At 40.0% G+C, this 21410-nt stretch overlaps 1 protein-coding gene across 3 annotated transcripts in view; it reads right to left on the bottom strand.

Annotated features, from left to right (window-relative positions):
• Positions 1-21410, bottom strand: part of PLEKHG1 (pleckstrin homology and RhoGEF domain containing G1) — a 221161-nt gene that overhangs the window by 163144 nt on the left and 36607 nt on the right. For all 3 annotated transcript variants that reach the window (XM_070603283.1, XM_070603285.1, XM_070603286.1), the window contains one exon: positions 561-645. The gene's annotated coding sequence lies outside the window, so the exon portion shown is untranslated. The remainder of the gene's footprint in view (positions 1-560; positions 646-21410) is intronic.

Here is a 21410-nt window from a genome sequence, read left to right on the forward strand (position 1 = left end):
ACAGCTTATGATGTGGTCAGAGTATGATAAAGTAAAGTACTCAGGAAAGAAAGAGAATCAAATAATTGCCTAGACTGGAAAAAAAAAAGGGGGCCATCTCCTTCCTTCCTTTGCCTTCTATCATTCATTGTGGTTTTTCAAGTACTCCCACCACAGAATTGGACTGAGCTTTTAAATCTGGAAGCCCAAGAAGGTAAAAAGGACAAGAAGAACTTTTCTGGCCAATGAAAAGCATTTAAAATATTACCTAAAAGACCAACTCATTAACAGTAGAAAGCCAACAAGAAAAATGACTCCAATCGGGCTATGCTGTTGTGGTTTACGCTTCCTGGCTCCATTTTTATTCTTCATGTATGTATTTTGAAGGATGCCTTTTCTTTTGCATTTCATCTTTGGTTACAATATTTGTCACCCCCTCTCACAAAACAGTTAAAAGCAAGAAAAATTTTGCCTACAGAGGGTACTGATACAAAAATAACCTAACAAATCTAAATTACGAATATGTTAATCTTTTAACATGTTTCAGACTCAAGTGGCAAAAAAAGATGAAGCCAGCTCACTTTTATAGTTGAAGTTTTTCCGAAGTCTTCACCCACAGACTCCTAACTTCTTCACTTCCAGCCACTGCTCACTTCCAGTCTTCACCTATAGCAGAAACACAAAAAATAAATTGCTTTTTACTTAAATATTACTTTTCCAGAATTGTTTTAATGCAACATGGATGAGATATCAGAGTTAATTTTAAGTGGCAAAAGAAAGACTGGATGCAAAAAGGCCAGAATTTTCCCAGGAAAATGCCCCATCAATGATCCTGGTCTATAAACAGACCTATAGCAATAGTCATAACAATTTAATTAAAAAACAAAAAAACCTTAACAGGAATGTGGTGTTAGAAAGTTACTGATGTCCAAGCTCTGATTTTCCCTTTCCCTTGAAACACACAGAAAATTCCAAAGAGACTTGAACTTTTGATAGCACTAAAAACTAAGTTCAATGACTCGCCAGAAAGCAGGCAAAATTTCCACCAGCAGGAGGAGAGATGAAACCCCGAGGAGCAGAAGGAGAATGAAGGATTTCACTCAGTCACAACCACAGCATCCCCATCTCTGAAACACGAGTCCTCCACAGGACGGCAACAACTTTCTACAGCCATGGCCACTCTATCCCTGAATTCCTCTCCGTGGTGTAGCCCATCATTCCTCTCGGCTTCCATCTTTACAAAGTAGTTGGGGTCGGGGGGAGAAGTTCATAGGGGTGATGCTTACTTCTGGTAACATTTGGGGTTGCTGTTTTTCTGGTCATTATTTTTTAAAAGAAAGAACCACAGACATTTCAATATTTGTGGAGTTCTAAAGGACAAATAAATGTGCCTAGAAATTTATCAGCTGGGTATCTCCATGAAAAAGTTACTTGAAAACATTCCAGCTGAAGGAGGGACGAATCAAAATAAAGAGTTAAGAGTGAAAAGTAGTCACATAGTAGCTGATGGAGAGCATTAAAAGCAGATAAACAAGGGGTCCGCCCGGTGGCACAGTGGTTAAGTTCAGGCACTCTGCTTCAGCGGCCTGGGGTTCACAGCTTTGGATCCCGAGCAGGGACCTACACACCACTCATCAAGCCATGCTGTGGTGGCATCCCACATACAAAATAGAGGAAGGCTGGCACAGATGTTAGCTCAGGGACCATCTTCCTGAAGCAAAAAATGATTGGCCCTGAGCCAAACTTCCTCCCCCCCGCCCCAAAAGAAAGCAGATAAATAAGCAGTAAAGTATACTAATTACTCTAAAAACAGTCCAAATTTTCAAAATTTTTGAAAAAAATATCTAATAAAAAAACTTTACTATAACAACTAGCTCCACCTAAGTCTGAAATCCCAGATCAGGCTATCAAAATAGGGGAATAAGTGGGAGCAGACAGGAAAAGTTAATTTCATTTTGTATATGAGGAGCAAAAAAATGCAGTTTAACCCTATGTTCACTGCAGCATTATTCACAACAGCCAAGGCGTGGAAGCAACCCAAGTGCCCAAAACTGATGACCAGATAAAGAAGATGTGGTGTATATATACAATGGAATACTGCTCAGCCATAAAAATGGCAAAATTGTCCTGTTTGCAACAACATGGATGCACTTGAGGATATTATGTAAAGCAAAATAAGCCAGACAGAGAAAGACAAACACCACATGATTTCACTCATTTGTGGAAGATAAACACATGGATAAAGGGAACAGATTAGTGGTTACCAGAGGGGAAGGGGGTTGGGGGGTGGGTGAAAGGTGTAAAGCACACATATATATGGTGACTGACAAATAATAATGTACAACTGAAATTTCACAATGTTATAAATTATTATGACCTCAATAAAATAAAAAAGAAATGCAGCTTTACTTGTGACATTAGTAACTGGTTCTTGTTTTTTGTAAATTGGAGAGAACAAAGAAATGAATACATATGTAAACTTAGTTAAGTTCAAAAGCAGCAATAAATAGAATATAGGAAAGGAAGAAATAAAAGTAAAAGCATGAATTTGTCATTTAGATATTTGAAAAAGCAGACCCTAGTTCATTACAGAATGAAATCCCTCACAGGCAGATTTCATGCAAATCTAGTTTTAAAATCCAACACAAAACTAGAATTATTAGAGGAAGATATCATGGGCATGGAAGAGATTAAAAAATGAAGAGTGCCATATAAAAATATCCTTGTGGGTCCATTTGAACATCTCAGTGGAAACAGTTTTCTAAGGTGGTATTTAATTATTAAAACTGAACCAAAAATATAAAAACTGAAAAACTAATAAATATGGCTGACTTCAAGGATTAGATAAATCCTAAACTATACAAAAAGCTTTCAGGGTATAGAACAAATAAGGCTCCTCTGTTTGTTTGATGAAACTAGCCAAGCCTGATAACCAAACTTGATAAGACACAAGGACAAAAAAAAGTTAAGAGGCTTGTTTGACTTAAATAAATAAGACAGAAGAATACTAAATAAACTGCTCAGAAAACTCGATTTCAAGTATACTAAAATAATGACACAACTATAATTTGGGCTTATTCTATAAATATTATGTAAATAGATCTGTTTTACTCTATCAATAAGTCGTAAAGATAAACACATATTCCTATTTTCAAAGATGCCAACACGACATACAATGAACTCAGCACTTCTCAGTAACCTAGAAACGCAAAGATCACGTACCATGGTTTTGAAAAAGATCCAAAACCAACAGACAACATTTTTATTAAAAAGTCAGGAATAAAATAAAAGATGCCCATAATGCAATAGTAAAAGGAAATGACCAAATTTCCACCATCAGCAGGTGACAAGGTCGAATACATAGAAAACGCAAGAGAAATATCTAAAAAGCCCCTATTGGAAATAGTAAAGGTGCCACAACATCACGTGAAACACAAGACTTAAAAGCAACAGCAGAAAGGACTAGACACAAACCAATGACAACAGAGACAATCTGAAAATAGATCATATTCAGAAAAACCATGTTTACAGTAAAGAATCTATATAGAAAACATTTAAAGAAATCTTTAGACAACAGTTTCCTCATGAGAAATGATAAAAAGTACAAATGTACTTTTTCAGAAAAGGAACAAAGCATATCGAACCAGGAAATTCAATATGAGGTAAACTAATGAATTTATATTTTTGGTCGGTAGAAGGTGAATTCTCATTATGGGACTATGAGAACAGCAAGACGCTTTTAGAATCAGGGATGCTTATTTACAGGTGAATGCTTGAGGACCCCAGAGGCTGTTCTATAAATTCAAGAGAGGGTTTTTAGAAGAAAATACATTAAGAATATTTGATTATCCGGCTGTAAGTGCAAAATCCACTAATATATTATACACAAGGCATTAACTCCAAATAAATTTGATGTTAAAAAAAACTCTACGTACATCACTACACTTTTGGAGGTTGGGGAGATGTTATAAACAGCCGTTGGTGTTATAGTTGTGAAGAGAAAATGCTGATTGCACTTCACTGAATCAAAAGAGGTCACGTTTTATTGCTTTTGGCCCAAGAACGATGCTAAACTTAGATCTTATGGTCTGGAATACATGCAAGGTGAGGTTTAAAATAAGTTATATAGGCAAAACACAACTAATGTGAATTTGAGAATAAAAATAAATAAAATGTCAGAGTTGGTTTTATAAAGAAGAGACACAAATCCAATATGTCACCATGTCCTTTTAGCTACAGTGTCTAAAATAAGCTGACCTTTAATTTTAGACAATAGAGTGGGGAGAGAAACTATGAGCTGTGTGTCCCTGACAATGACTATGGAACCAATTCTACTTCTTCTAGAATGAACGTTAATGAAAATTACCCACAAGAGGGACCAACTTTGCTCTTTATATGTAGGACAAAATAAAAGGCCTGTTAGTTTTGGAAAACCCGATGATGAGGTCAAAGCAGCTCTTAATGGTCTGAGTTTGGCGTGGTTTAAACAAAGAATGATTTAAAGTCATATCTGAAATAAAAAACACCCTACTTATGATAGTGACTGTGCAAATACCCAAAGCATAAGCATTTTCCCTAAAATGTCAACTACGTGAAATACAGAAGCCCCAAAGATTTGCTCATAAACATGAAATTTGTTATCTTTATTTTTTGGGTGAAAAACATGAACTTCATCGAAGAAAAAAAGTGAGGGTGGAAATCCACATAAGGGGCCACCAGAAATCACAGAACTTTAGACCAATGGGGACTATAATGTCGTCAACAGTAATAATGCTGAAAAGGGGCACATCTCCCAAGGTTTCTCCCAAAGTATCTAGAAAGTATTCTTAAATCAGTAACATAGATGGTGAAGTAGACAAACACAAAGTGAGTATTTTTCAGGGGATACACAATTTGATCATGTAAATCCAGAAGGAATCTCTTATGTGGCCTCAAGTCCTGCTTCTGCCCCACATCTGCCATCCTGGAGTGTCACTCCACATCTGTCCATTCTGATCTGGGAATGCAAAGTAACTTGTGACTCTAGGTCCACACAACATAAAAACCCCTTTCTTGCTTCTACCTGCACTTCTTTGAGCTGCCTCATTTCCTTCATAGACCATAAGTCAGTAACAACAGCTAGTGTAATGCAATCCTTCTGAAATTGGCTGCTGAAAGTGGGAGGAATAACATCATCTGTTGTTTCAGAAGCCCAACACCCATCTACCCTCGTTCTGACAATCACACCAGCATTTTCCTCTCCCCGGCCCTACTCCCAGCCCACACGCTCTGACGACATTAATTAGGCTAAGCCATTCATCAGCTTTCATCTGCATGACTACTGTGATTGATTCACAGAAAGGCACAGGGCCCAAGCCTGACCAATCAGGGCCAATGAGACCTAATTTGGGTTATTTTAGACTTACACATGCTCCAATGTGACTTGCTTTCTCCCACTCAGTATTATGTTTGGGAAATTCCTCCATGTTGCTTTGCTAACTATGTAGGGCAATGGTTTGCCCTGATGGACAGTATTTCACTGAATACTTTGTGGTATATGTATACGCTCTACTGTTGGACTTTTAGACTATTTCCATTTCACCCCCTGATCAATGTTATCCATGGCCCCTGTATTCCTGTTTCTACATTGTATTTACCTGAACTGGACTTACTGGATTGTTCATCAGACACATGCTGAATTTTACTGGGTAATGCCACATTTTTTTCCAAGAGTAACTGTACCAATTTACACTCCACCCACAGTATATGTGAGCTCCCTTTATTCCTTATTATGGCCAATATGGTACTATAAAATTTTAATTATAGCTATTCTGATGGGTGAGAAATGGTATTTTCATGGTTTAAATTGCATTTTCCTAATTATGTATGAGGTTGAACATGTTTTCAGATGTGTGTGGGCCATCCATGTTTCCTCCCCCGTGAAAAACTTGTTTATGCATTTTGCTCATTTTTCTACTGCATTATCTTTTTCCTATGACTTTGTTGGCATTCTTTATATACTCCCCAGTATATAAATCCATATGTCTGTTATGGATTATGGTTTCTGTTCAGTCTCTCTCTTGACAAACAGAAGTTCTTAAATATGATGCAGTTATTTATGTCTCTTGATGTTTTAACGATTTTGTGTCATGTTTAATAAATTCTTTTCCTACCCCAAGGACATGAAGATGTCCTTCTATATTTCTTTCAAAAGCTTAATAGTTAGGTATTTCATATTTAAGTCCTTGATCCATTTGAAATTGATTACTGTGTGGGCTGTGAGGCAGGGATCCATTTTAATTTTTTTCCATAAGGATAATCAATTATCCCAGTATCATTTATTAATTTATTCTTTCCACTGATTTGTAATTCAGCTCTGTCACATATCAAGTTTCTCTATATTATGGGGGTGTGTCTCAGAACTACTGTTTTACTGGTCTAATTGTCTACCCCTTTTGCCAAAATCATATTGTCTCAATTATTATGGCTTTATACAATATAAATAACATCTCTAAACCCTTTACTTGTTTCTTCTTCAGGATTCTTTTGGCTATTTCTGGATCTTTGTATAACATTTAGAGTCAACTCAAGTTCCATCAAACCATGTTGGATTTTGATCAGGATTGCTTTAGCTCTATATTTGGGAGAAGTGACATCTTTATAATAATGATATTATCTACAAACATATTATTCCCCCACCCCCATTTATTTAGGTCTTTTAAAAATATCTTTCAATAAAGTTAAAGTTATTCCATTTTCTACACAAAGGTCTCACAGATCTTTCATTAAATGTATTTCTAGGAACCTTATATTTATTATTACTGGAGAAGATACTGTTTAAAAGGTATCTTGCTTTTTCTGGGAAGGATATTAACTTAAAAAAATTGTATTTGGAAATACACAGAAAAGTTGCAAAGATAAGAAGCGTATGAAGAACACTCTCTTTTCCTAGCTCTCTCTTGTCAAAAGTTTCTTTATTCTATTAGTCCTTTCATAGAACCAGGTTTTGGTTCTGGGTTGCTATACATACATATAATTGTTCAATATAAGCAAGAGAACCCACCAGCAACAGAATTCACAATAGAAGCTGACTGACCAAGGTAGGAAGGGAGGGGGGAGAGCTAAAATGATCAAAACTTTTGGAATAAGAATGTTAAACAATCACACGAATTTTTCATTCATGCAAATAATTATGGAAAACCTCAGACTTGGTTTTCATTTATTCATTCAACAAGTGTTCAGGATCCGTTATGTACAGACACACATTTCTGTTCTCATAGAGACCTCCACACTCCACAGACAGACACTCTATAGCTTTCCTTGCACACTCAAGTCAATTTCAATTTCTAATTTGATATCTCCAATTGGCCATTTCTTGTTTTGAACGAAACCCAGTGGATCTCAACCACTTAAAAAAGCCAAAACCGTAGAATTTGGAAGTGCAGACTATGGAGAAGGAGTACGAATATTTCCACAGCTAATATTTATTGGTTTCCTAACCAGTACATATAGTAGTTTTACCCACAATTTGATTAAATTACATAGCAAGTGCCTGATATGTGCCAGGCACTACAGCAGGCACAGGGTTACAATTGAATAAAGCGTGATATCTCCAAAGAATACATCTCACCTTACACAATGGGTGTGTTCTTGGAAAAACTACATAAAGACAGCAATTTTTAATAAGTTGAATTGTTTTCAGCAGCATTTTAACATACATTAGGAAAAATTTGTCAAAACGAAGGCTCTACCCACTTAATCCTGATGTTGTGTGTCAGGTTTGCGTGTCTCTTTGGGCACCGTATGCTGCATATAAATAAAAATTATGAAATGAGTTCAGCTTTAAGACAAGTTGAGTTGTTAGTTTGTATCAATTCCTGGGTTTCACAGGATCACCCATCAGTACTAGGGAGAATGGATTAAAGTTCCACATACATTATTAAGATGTGTTACGCTGGGACCAGATGCTTCCCAAATCTGGGCTATATTTCATGGTGAGTTGGCTGTGAATTTTCTAAAAAGGAAACCAAAAGTAGAGAGACAACAAAAACTCTGCTTACCAGATTTTGATGCCCTAGACCTTAGATTTTGCCATTTCCTGTTTTATTTTTTTAAAGAGACTAACAGTTGGCATGATTACTTGACAAAGGATCATTAATTTTAACACTTAATCAGAGATTAGGGGTTCCAGTAGGTGACCTCTTCCTCATATTCTCCTCTATGTCCCTCTTTTGCATTCTTACAGCAAGGTGGGCCTTTTAATAAGCAACTGGACAAAGAACTGGGGATTCCAACCCCATTCTCCTTTATTTTTCCACGTTAGCGATGACACTGGGCAAAAATGTGAAGCAGTGAATGTTTCTTGATGAACGACCTTCATTCAAGTGCTGTCACAGGCACTAGGATTACAAAGAGAAATACTGAGCTTCTGTCCCAGACAGCAGGCTGTGAAAGGATGCACACGAGTGAACAGACTGGGTGGTAGCCATCTTGCAAGGCCTATAATAGAGTCATCAACACTTTCCTATCACCGAAGCAACCTGTGCTACTCCTAAGGTGCCCGGAATGCACCCCATCTCAGAGCACCAAGGATGCACCAGGCACAGCTACTGAGGACCCAACAGTGACTAGGATGGACACAGTCCTTACCCTCACAGAACCTGCAGCCAGTGGGATGCGGGCGAGGGGTCACAGATTCAGCCAGAACAATGTCCAGACACGGCTGCCGTTATACAGTGTGCTCTTGAAGGCATAAAAATAACACAATTCTAATATTAAAATTGGGGGCTTGCTAGCATCCCAGTGAAGGAATATTATGGGAAAGGCAAGACTTTCCAAAGATCCTCAAGTCTATGAAAGTTAAGACGGTTTTGGCAGACTCTGTCCTTAATAAAACGGAGGAAGCCACAGACACGGATGAACATTTCCAAGCAGAAAAACTTTATAAGCAACACCTTTTATAGATTAGAGTCCAAGAGCTTCTTTCAACCTAGATCAGTAACTTTAACCAATTCAGATGTGTCAGCAAGCAGTGAAACGGAGCAATGTTAATTAACATAGTGAAATTCCCGAAAATGAACAGTATTCAGATGGCAGTGGTTTTTAAAGCTGGAATGTCTCATAAATAAAATAGATTTTAGTAAAGGAAAACAGGATATCATGTTTCTTATTCTAGTTATTTAATAATCTAGTATTTTGGGAGACAGCTTTAGAAATGTGCATTTGTGGTTGCCTGTTTATTTAATAGGGAAGTACTGATTTTTTCTTTTTTTTAAACCAGGCTTCTGTAAAAATACTCCTTTTATTCAGGCAACATATGGAAAAAAACTGTTACATCACTCTAGAATGTTATATTTAGAAAGGTAATTTCCTTTCACTGAAGGCCTCTTTTTTTAACCTTTCCACATCAGTCAAGACAAGCAGACTTTGACATATCAGTTTTTTAAAAAATGAACTATCAAATAGATCACAGAGTTTTTATTTAACATTCACCCTGAGAATATTTCAGTGAGCTTTCAGGTTCAAGAAAAAAAAGGAAAAATGATTATGGAGGGCAGTCTTCCAATAAAACCTTTTACAGTTCCTACCAAACACAGATTTATTAATCTACACAACACTCGACACTCGTCATTACAGCAAGGAGCACTTCCTGGAAATCTTCGGTTTTGCTAATGTGGTCCGTTTTTACTTCTAAAAAGAGAGGAAATGCTAAAATTGAATTACATAACCCATAAGGAAAATTGGAGGGTGATAACTGACATATGCAAAGAAACTGTCATTTTAAATGTGTACTTAAGAAAATGATTTTTTTTATTAAACGTGTCATTAGCATATGTAGTGCATGCTTACCCAGTGATTTTGCTGATGTAAAAAGGTTCCAACTTAATATGAATGCCATTTCAAAAATATTTCAGGGAGTCTGACCTTAACAGAGCATCTTTTCTGCATAATGGTTTTGGTTTCCTTCACAGAAAACCATTAGGATTTTCTTCAATTTATCTTACAAATTTAGATTATATTAAATATGGTTTACTTATTGAATAACTAATTTTATTTAGAATAAATATATGTGGTTTCTAGTTTCTAGCACCATGAGCAGATTAATATTTCTTCAGATTCCCTTTTTAGCCCAGATACTTGGGTACATCGAAGTTCTAACAGCCTATAACAGCATGGGCATTTGGTCACGTGATATTAAACCCAGCCCAAAGGGCAAGAGAACTCTAGCAGTGTACAGATATGCTAGAGAGAACACACCGCCACAGATTTCACTGTGAAACTGAAATAGAGTACTTAAAAAAAACTGAAATGCAGGGGCTGCCCCGTGGCCGAGTGGTTAAGTTCACGTGCTCTGCTTCGGTGGCCTGAGGCTTTGCCGGTTCAGATCCCAGGCGCAGACCTAGCACCGCTCATTAAGCCATGCTGAGGCGGCGTCCCACATAGCACAACAAGGACCTACAACTAGAATACATAACTACATGCTGGGGGGCTTTGGGGAGAAGAAGAAAACAAAAAAAATGAAATACAGTACCTACTGCTATAAGTTAGAATACTGCTATTAGTTAGAATTGCACTTTTCAATCGAAGCGTTGAGCAAGTACAGACATTTGTTTGGCATCTGTTTTCCTCATTAGACCACACGAGACCCCATTTCTTTCATGCGTGATAGCATGCCCAATGCCTAGCACGTGGTGGTCGCTCACAATAATTACTAAATAAATAACTGAGCGAAATGTGCTCACTGGATAGGTATTCTAAAGAAGTTTAATGGAAAAGTCCAGATGATATATAAATGTTGACAGGGCAGATCTTTTAAAGAAGAAGGGGTTGAAAATACCAGAATAGGGTGAAAAGACAGAAGGAACTGGGACCCAGAGTCCAGAGCCCAGGACCCGGCGGTAAATAAGGTCTGGACACTTGTGCTGTTATCACAAGGGGCAGGCAGATGATAGTTATGAGAGCTGAAGGCAGGCACTAGCCCAGTGTGTTCTTGGGTGATTTCTATTTTATCTGGGAAGTAAGAGACACGGTCATCTTCTTTTTTTTAAAATTGGCACCTCAGCTAACAACAGTTGCCAATCTTTTTTTCTTTTTTTTATTCTTCTCCCCAAAGCCCCCCAGAACATAGTTGTAGATTCTAGTTGTGAGTGCCTCTGGTTGTGCTATGTGGCATGCCACCTCAGCAGGGCCTGATGAGTGGTACCATGTCCGTGTCCAGGATCCAAATGGGCGAAACTTGGGGCCACCAAAGCAGAGTGCGCGAACTTAACCACTCCGCCATGGGGCCGGCCCCCATGGTCACCTTCTGAATGTGATGGGCAAGAATGTACCTCCGGGGCGAGTAAGGAAAATTAGAATTAAGTCATTTGGAAAAGTCGAGCATGAGCTGACTAGGGAAAAATAGTAAGTCTGTCAATATCACATTCTGTGTCATCAACCACTAGTGACAGATCCTTAGGTGGGACATTGGCCTGGGCATGTGCTTAGCAGAGAGCACATGGTTGGTAGCATCCGGCAAAGCTTTGGTTATGGAATCAGGAGGCTTGGGTCCAAGCCCACGCTTCACTGGTAATGAGTTGCCTGACTTGGAGTAATCACTTCATTTCTTTAGGACTTAGCTTTTGCCATTTCTAAAATGACAAGTTGCATAAGAACCTCCAAGGTCCCTCCCAGCTCCACAAGGCTAAGTGTTTATAAAATAACCAGCAAATTAGTCTAACGGCAGCACAATTAATATAGAACAACAATTTCGAATTGGACAGGAACCATGTTTACTGTCTTGGTCCATGGCCTCATTACTTTCCGACATGGATTACACCATGGCCTCCCCTCTGGCCTGCCTCCAGTCCTACTTCCATCCTGCCATCTCTACGACGAATAGGATCTTGTGACTTTGCTTCAATCTTTCAAAAGCTTCCCCACTGCTGTCTGGACGAACTCAGACTCCTCAGCCCAGCCCAGATAGCCCTCCATTGTCAGCGCCTGCCTCTCTCACCACCTCTCTCAAATCCTTACTGCAAGAGTGTTTTTCAAAAAAAAGAGAAAGAGGATTTTCCCTATCAAGGCATAAATAAAATAAGGGTTGCTCTAATCTCATAAACATACCTCGTCCCTACTTTAGCAATATATGTATTGTCATTTGCTATTTTAAGACAGACGGTCCATTTAAAAAACATTATACTCAGAGATGTGGCCCAAGCACTTCTCAGCAGCAAAAGTGAGAATTTTGTGGCTGAGTTAAAATATACTAAAGTGAATTCCTTTCACTTTTCAAGGTGAGTACAATATAAGTTAAAGCCTTCCCCAAAGAAACGGGCTTTCCAGAGGAAGTGAAGAAAAAGTATAAATAACCTTACCCCATTCATTAAAAGAATGGTATTCAATGATGTTTACACAAGTGGTTCTCACTCTTTAAACTTAAGTCTAAATATATTTGAAAAGCTGTATGTAAAGTAGTAATTTACTGAAGCCAAACCACAAAGAAATTTCAGGAATGTATGTAGGTTATGTAATTCTATTCTCTGCTATATAAAGAGAATTTTAATAGTTTCTGTTTGGGTCGTCTATTGACTAATTGTTACTTGGAAGAATTTTGGAACATAAAATAATTTAAAAAATTAAGTTTCAGTCCAATTAAGTTTCTAGGTAAGAGGTAGAAATGTAAGACCCTCCCCACTGATTAGACATTTTTACCCAAGAGGTACCTACAGGAGCAGCATCTTCCTGCTCACTGGAATGCCCCATCCTCTCCCTTCCAGGCTGGAGAATTGTTTGTCCTCTTAACACCCTTATTTGCCTTCATTTCAGGAATCCTACTCTAGCTGTGATGACCTTCAGCAAGAGAGAGGGGAGCAATGACAAGAAAGGGTCAAGCAACGGTCAATGACTGTCAAGAGAAAGGGGAGCCGCTTCCGGCTGAGGGAGTTCCCAGAACCTTCTGTGTAAATGGGGTGGGAGGAGGGCAATCAGAACAGTCTTTGGGGGAAGAGTTGGGGCATGGAAGGAAAGATGCAAAAACAGAGGGAGAGCACAGGAAAGTAGAAAAACCTAAATTGTTCCAAGGAACCAAGACAGGCAACTTAGTGGGAGCTGGAGTTTTGGTGGAAAAGAGTAATACATGCAATCTAAAAATTAACAAATTAGAAAAGTGTTTGATGCTAGAAAAGAAAAATTCTAAGCAATCCAAGTTCATCTGTCAAGATCATCACTGTCAAGAACAATACTCTCTTAAGGGCTGGAATAATATTCATACATATTCGCATTCCTTTCTTGGAAAAAAGAATAAGAATGGAAAAGTTCTCGGAGTACTAAGCAAATAGATGCCGAAACAGAAAACTCAACAAACTAAATAGTAGAATTTATATGACTAAAGATCATCCAGTAGGATACAAAATTTAAGCCAAGACATCTCCAGAACATACAGCAAAAAAACAAAGAGAAAGAAAATGTGAAAAACATGGAGAATCAATTCCAAAAGGTCCCAAATCCATCTACTGGAGTTCTAGGTAAAGAGCACATAAGTATTCTTGGGGGGAAAACATCCCGAGCCGGAGGAGACTTTGGATCATAAAGGCCAACGAAAGGATTGATGAAGAAAAGACCGTTCATAAAATATCGGCGGTAAGGATAAAGTAAAAATTCCCAAAAGCTTCAAAGAGGTAGAGAGACAGACACACACATACACACACACACACAATCAGCTATGTTATAAGAATCACTCTTACACCAGACTTATTGGCTACACTAGATTGTAGGTATCGTGGGGCACTGCATGCAAAGTTGAACTATCATTTTAAATCTAGACTGAAATTATCAATCAAGCGTGAAGGCAAAATCAGACATTTTCAAACACGCAGGAACAGAGTTTACCATCCATGCATGTTATATATAAAAAGTGACTCAAAGAGACCAGTCTGCCAAATGAAAACAGGAAGCTAAGGAAGAGAATGCAAAACATAGTAGGAACCGAATATAACGCAAAAGTAGTGTGTCTCTAAAGAAATGAAGCCGTTGGAAAAATCTCCGTCAAGCAGTAAAATTCGGTGATCCAGAATAGGATTTCTTTCTCTACAGGTCTAATTATACTACTTGGCTCCACAGTGACTAACATCTGCATACTGGCTTTCGATTTTTAGAAACAATCCATGGACAAGACAAACATTCTCGGTTATGCTGTAAACATAAGTATAACAAGTGCATTAAACCAAGATACTGTAAAGATTATAGTCTGACACATTGGGAGGTTATAGGTAGGGGCTGCCTCTCCTGGGCCTCGGGGGTTCCCAGACGTGGGACTTTCAGTGCTAAAACTGGGAAAGTCCTGGGTAAACCAGGACTAGGTTGTCACCATTGTCACTGGAGAGAAGAGATGCATGAAGGATGCCAGTATCCTCATTTGGCAGAGCAGAGGTTCCATGGATGCTTTAGAAAAGAAACAAGTTGGTGACAACCAACACGGATACAGCAACTGTCAGCAGTGGCTACACTTGAGGAATGAGGTTTTTATATTCGATTTCATCTCTTTACAAACGATTTAGATTTTTCACACAATACATCCATTTAGAGGACAGTAAGTCAATTCTCATTCAGAGGCATCTAATGTCTAACACCTAGGGCTCCAAACCTGGGAAGCTAGTTAAAAATGATGGAACAAGGGATTTTTATCTAAACGCAGATTTGAAAACAAGAGTTTAAACAAAACCAAGGACAGGCAGATCTGTTCCTTCGTCCAGGGGCGGCATCGGTATCGCATGAAGAAGGGATGGTCACAGGAGAGGGCAGGAGGAGGTTCTCGGTGAACCAAGAAAAGGGACCAGGTGAGCCGAGTTAATCATGTAACAGGCCATTAGATGCTACACTGTCACCACAGCTGCTGCTGCGTAAACCAGAGTGGCCCTGGTCCCTCCACCTAAAAACTAACAAAACACACGCTACTCCCTCTCTGTAAGTGTGACTTTTTATGAGTCTTCTATATTCCACTAACTCTCTTAAAAGGCCATGAACGATATACCATGATGTGCCTGTTTTATGCCAAAATTGTTACTCATATAAAAAATTCAAAAGAGGGCTTCTTTTCATGAGCATTAACACTTTGAAGTTTGTCTAATGACCCTAAAGAGGGATTCTATAGATAAATGTGTTTTCTTGGTCTTTAAAGAGAACCCAAATCTTAGGTCTGCTGATCCACAATTATTTGCACAGGAAGCCATTAACTTATCTATAAATGATAACACAGCCCTGAAAGATAATAATTGTTTCATTCCCTTCAACTTAAGAATGTCCTTTGTTAACACCCAAAAGATGTAATATTTATTTTAAATTCAAAATAGAAAAAGCCCATAGTCCTGCCTTCTTGAAGTCACTAACTACCAAGCACATAATCAAAATCCATTATGACTGTTGTATGGTCCACGAAACTAGGGCCCTCAATACACTGAACAACTCAATGGATGCCTGCGAAATCACGGCACATCTGTCAAGTTGCCTTATTTTAAGACACGCTGAACGTTTTTAAAACATACCTGAATGTAGCTTATAATCAACATGACCATTTTACGGGGCTGGGTTTACTTCAGCTCCTTGTAAAGCTGTTACATCCACTGTGTATCTTAAAAATTCAGAGTCTAGAAACTGAGAAAATCCAAAATTACCACATTCATAACTCACTGGAAGCGGGCATTAGGACGACTAACATGTTTAAATCCATGAAAGGAATATAATAAAAATTTAACTCCAGATAAACTGAGATGTTGATCCTGCAAGTGAGGATAATTGAGACGAGAAACATTAAAAAGGACAAAATTAGACCCAAACAGACACATTTCCCAATTCTCTTGAGCTACAAGTTACATATAATTGATCCACAAATTCCAAAAGAAAAAAATAACAGAACTACGACTCCTCCAAAATGTCCGTCCATGGCTTTTATATTTTTTATTTTAATTACGAGACTCCTAAAATTCTCATTCAATTATTTCAGGGCATTAAAAACACGAAAAGTGTAATTTGTAGTATGTAAGCTGCCACAACTCCCCAAAACAAAATTTTTCAAAAGCAGTAAAATCTGCAATTTACTTGCTCTCCAGGAAATTAATTGAAATGTACTGGAGGAAACTTAATGAAGTAACGTAAAAGATTTGTGTGAAGTTCAAAGTATTCTGGTATAAGCCCCTTATGGGTAGGAATCCTATCCGCCTACATTTTCATTTCTTTTGGTTCCCAATGACAGCGCTATTGAACATTCAAATTCAACAGGATTGAGAACTGACTATTTCTCCAGGGGCAGAGTCACTCACTCCTTTAAAACCTGGGTTGTTTTAAGGTTCTGCATCCAAAAAAAATTCTCCTGACCCTTCCTGGAAGCATCATATCATTTACATCCCTACTCACCCTAAGCTGAAGTCCGTTACAAACCGCACCTTGGATTCTCAGGCAAGGATACTGGTGTTTCTACTAACCCTAAAGCACAAAAATGATGATGTATCTCCAAGCATTCACCGTAGTCTCTACAAAGTAAAGATTTACTGTTCCATTATTCCATTACTTTAATGGGTTTTCTCCCCGAATTAGGCTCCGAGGTTGGAATTGAAAGTTAAATTTTTCCATATGTCTGAATTTAAACCATTTGCCCTACTGATGGGGAAATGGATTTATTTTTTCCGTTAAAATATTATAAATGTTTATTTCTATGCACATTATTAAAAAAAATTTAAAAGCTTTCTCTCGGAACTAAGTTTCAGGCCTCTATGTAGTGTTCAAGTTAGTCTGGAATGTGGTTCAGTTATAGAAGTCAACTGAGCAAGGGAGAACTTATTGTGGGCATACTGTGTGCCTTTTGAGCCTCTCATCCTTTTTTTCTCCAACTACTGTTTAAAGTATCACCAAATCCATCAAGCTTGCCTAGACTACGCTAAGCCACACATTTTTCCTGTGCTACAAAACCATGTTTATATTGATTATTCTCTCCCACTCATGTGGCCACTTGATCACACACTTTATTTGAAAAAACATAGAGATTAGTTGACCTTTTCTCCTAAACCAAACTAAATACCAGCCTGAAGGTCAGGCAGTCTCTCTCACGCCTTTTAGTTACTCATGGGACTCAGCGCAGAGGTGGTGCCCCACATAGTGACTGGCACACAGTAGGTCCTCACATGTTTTTGCATGGGTGAGCATGTCATAGCCATCAATGCGTATTCAGTGCAGTCCTCTATTCTCAGAGCGGAGAAATAAGGGGATCTGACTTTTAATATTGTGCTGGACACTGAGATTCTCCTAGGCACATGCGCCTGAGTCATATGTGATACCATCGCAAATTTCCAGGGACATCACACATGGTTTTCTCTCATTACCACCTTAAACTTGAATTTGTATTTTGCTGTTGTTGGAAGTTTAGACTGCTTCTCATTTTATCTCACAAAAACTTAAAATGAACAATATACAAATATCACTAAAAAAATAAGGAAACATATTTAGGGAATTTGTTATGAACACATAATAAAAGGTTACAGTCCTACTTTTTCAACTCTTACTAGCTCCAGCCCCCTCCCCCTCCTTTTTCTCCAAGTAGATCACATCCTGCCTGGCTCACCCCAGCCACTCTTTTAACATCCTTCACTCCCTTCCATTCTTGAAGCTGCAAGACTGCCCAGAAACTTCACGATTGCCCAGAAAATACCAACACTGGTTAGTTTCCATCTTTCTATTTTAACTTGTATATCTCTGAGGATGGGAAACGAAGAAAAATCACACACACATCACGATACTACGGTAAATCCACGGTTGCCAACCTCAGTTGGGTTCTTGATGTTCTTCTCTTGACATTATCTTTTAATCAAACGTTAAATGAACACCTACTGTGTGCTAGAGACTGTGCTGGGATAAGCTGTTCCTGCCTTGATCCTTAGTCAGCTCCTTCTACAGTTTCTCTCTACAGCAAGTTTATCAGTCACTTGGCCCCTCAAACCTTCTAACTCACCCCGTCCCCTAGTCTCGGAAGACAGCCCACTCTCCTATGTTGAGGAAAAGGAGGCCATCAGGAATGAACTCAGCTCCCTGAGCCTTGCACTTACAAGCCACCTCTGGCTTCACTCTTCTTTACCAACTTCCTGCAGGATCAGAGGAGAGGATGGTCATAAACGAGGAGGGACACCTCGCCACCAGCATCCTCCATCTCGTCCGTACACCGCTCTCCTCCATACATCCATACTCTTCCTCATCATTGACTGTTTTCTCTCAGCTTACACACACGACGGCATCCCAATCAAGCTAAAAAGTGTCCCCTTTGGAGCCTGTACCCGCTCCCTCCTCCTCTCAGCTAGTGTCATCTTCCTCACTTGGCCACTCTTTTTTAGTGTCACTGGTTACGATCCTCTACGCCTCGTCTCTCAGTGACTGCGCTCACGCTTCTAGTCTCTTCTTCCACCACTGAGATGAGCGAGGCACAGGTCTTCAGGGCCTCCTGCATTTTTACTTACAGCTTTAAGCAAAGCCTTCAGACTTGTATTTCCAACTGCCTGGAGAACGGCTCCAGGACAGTCTCGTGGCTAATTACTCAGCAGGGTGAAGCCTCACATCCTGCCTGATCCTTGCCAGCTTGACTCCGACTCCCGCAAGCCTCACACTGCACTGCACGCTCCAGCAGTCCTGCACTGTCTGCAGCCACCGCTGCTGGGTGCGCCTCTTCCCGCCTCTGGACTCCATCCTGCTCTCGCCTCTGCCTGGCGAGGCACTCCCACCCTCCTCACCTGGCTGGCTCTCTCCCCCCTCAAGACTCAGCTCCACCACCAATGACCTCCTTCAGGAAGGCACCCCCGAACACTGCTTCCCAGTGATCCGTTCTCTGCCTCCTCATAGATCTGTGACCTCAAGGGCAGAGACCCCATCTCATCTGCGGGACCTCAGGCCCCGAGTCGCCATTCAAAAATGTGAAACTGAACTATGAGCCTTCAAAGGAGAGCAAATCTGTTCGTCGGTTGCTCCCAGATGTGAAGTGTGTTTTTCAGCTTAATAAAAATAAATAAATGGTGCTTGAAAAAAAAAAAAAAAAGCATTGCCTCAGGTATTTGCAGAGAATACTTTAAAAGCCTAAATAAATAATTCAGTCATTAGCAAAATATCAACTAAGTGAGAAAAGGGAAATTCAAATGAAATCATACTAGAAGTGCATGCAAAATTTTAGTCTTTGATATCTTTGAACTTAAGCTGGCTAGTTTCCCCAGAAACTTCTTGGTAAATAAAATCAGAGATGAGTTATCTGTATCATTTCACGGCAAAATGTCTTAGAAAATTTTTTTTTTTTAAAGATTGGCACCCAAGCTAACATCTGTTGCCAATCTTTTTTTTTTCTTTCTTTCTTTCTTCTTCTCCCCAAAGCCCCCCAGCACATAGTTGTATATTCTAGTTGTGTGGGTCCTTCTAGTTGTGGCATGTGGGACGCCACCTCAGCATGGCCTGATGAGCAGTGCCATGTCTGTGCCCAGGATCTGAACCGGTGAAACCCTGGGCCGCTGAAGCAGAGCGCACGAACTTAACCACTCGGCCACGTGGCTGGCCCCGAAAACATTCTTCAAAATTTCCCTTTGAGGTAGAGCTCTTCATTTCCCTTCCTCCTGACTATTAACCACCAGTATCCCTACCACCAACACTGCCTGTATAAGAATAAAAAGTTTGAAAGGTGAGTCTGCGTCTCCATCTATTGCTTCCCGAAGCTGGGCTCACAAAGCAAACTGCCGGTGTCACGGCTGATGAGGCCCTTGGAATCCTTCACCGCTAAAGCTTATTCTCTAAGAAATGCTCAATACGGTCACAAAACATTGGCTGCACAAGGCAGGCTGCAGACCAAGATGTGTAGGATAGTAGGATCCATTTTTGGAAGAAAGAAGAAAAAAAGGCGTGCCTGCAGGAAAACTTCTGGAAGGATGTAAAACAAAAATGTGACCAGTGGTTGCCTCTGGCTAGTAGGATTTTTACCTCCTCGTCTCAAATCGTCATGCATCATTTATATACTCTTCCTTTATTTATTTATTTTCTTAAGTTGTATCTCTTTTTTTAATTTTTAATTTTATTTATTTATTTATTGAGGAAGATTAGCCCTGAGCTAATACCTGCTGCCAATCCTCCTCTTTTTGCTGAGGAAGACTGGCCCTGAGCTAACATCTGTGCCCATCTTCCTCTGCTTTGCACGTGGGACCCCTGCCACAGCATGGCTTTTGCCAAGCGGTGCCATGTCTGTACCCGGGATCCAAACTGGCAAACCTGGGGCCGCTGGAGCGGAATGTGCGCACTTAACCGCTGGGCCACGGGCCGGCCCCACATACTCTTCCTTTAAATAATAAGTAAACTGAGATGCATCTCAGACCTCGAAGCTCTGATCCCTCTGAATTGCCCTCACTCGGTTCACTGGTGGGGCAGTGTCCTGAGCCTGAGATGAGCCTTGACACGAGCCAGATCTGCCAGAAAATGGTGACAATGCTTCTGAGGGCTGAGAAGCCTTAATATAACAATGTAGGACAGAGATGGAAACTCAGGGATTTCCCTATTTGTGCCTGACAAAATTTTCTAAATGCATTTACATGTTCAGTGTAATGTGTATAACGACATCGCTCCTTAATGCCTAATTCTTAAGACTCAGCGAATATGTAACCACCTCTGGGAATCCTTCCCCATCAGTCTGGGTTGGGCTAAGGGTGCCTCCTCTTTGCTCTCGAACTCTGCACACTTCCCCCACCCTGGGCTTCTCACCTCTGCCCTGTGATGCCTTATTCCTGTCTGGATTCCCAACTAGACGCTGCGCTCCAAGGTGTGGCTCCGTCTGTCTTTTCTCTTCAACAGCACAAGAACTGTGCCTGACACAGCGTCGTAGACGTTCAACAAGCATCGACTGAATGAATTAATCCATTGCCCGCATAGAGGACTCTGCTCTATTCCAGGTATGGTGGGGTGGCTGCCCTTCCACAAAGGGGGTGCCATACTCTGCCTTCCCAGAGGCAACGGGGACAGGATACCCAACAAACTGGCCTAACAAGTGATCAGGAGGCCTTCTAGTTAGACTGGAATAGCCCAGGGCTGCCCACGGGAAGGCAGCAGGCGGGCTGTGTCCTGAGGCTCAAGCAGATCTTTGAAACAGAAAGGAGAACTCCTAAAAGGACAATGTTGAGAGCAAAGGTGAGAGGCAGGAAGAAACACGGTGCACTTGAGACAAAGACACATCTCACACAAGCACACTGCGCATCTCTCTCAACCTCCCCGCCCTCCCCACGTGGCCTCGTTCCTCCGCTGCCTTCATCAGCATTATCCTCTCTGTCTGTCTCCCTCTCAGATGGAGACCCTGGGAGCACAGAAGGTGTCATGCCTTTTCAGATCAACAGTGATCTCACCTGTCACTTAACTCAGTGCTCACTTTCTATATAGACAATAAATCACATCTGGCCCCCTCCATGCCTGTGTGTTAT

This window comes from Equus przewalskii, chromosome 32, assembly GCF_037783145.1.
Source record: "Equus przewalskii isolate Varuska chromosome 32, EquPr2, whole genome shotgun sequence".
NCBI lineage: Eukaryota > Metazoa > Chordata > Mammalia > Perissodactyla > Equidae > Equus > Equus przewalskii.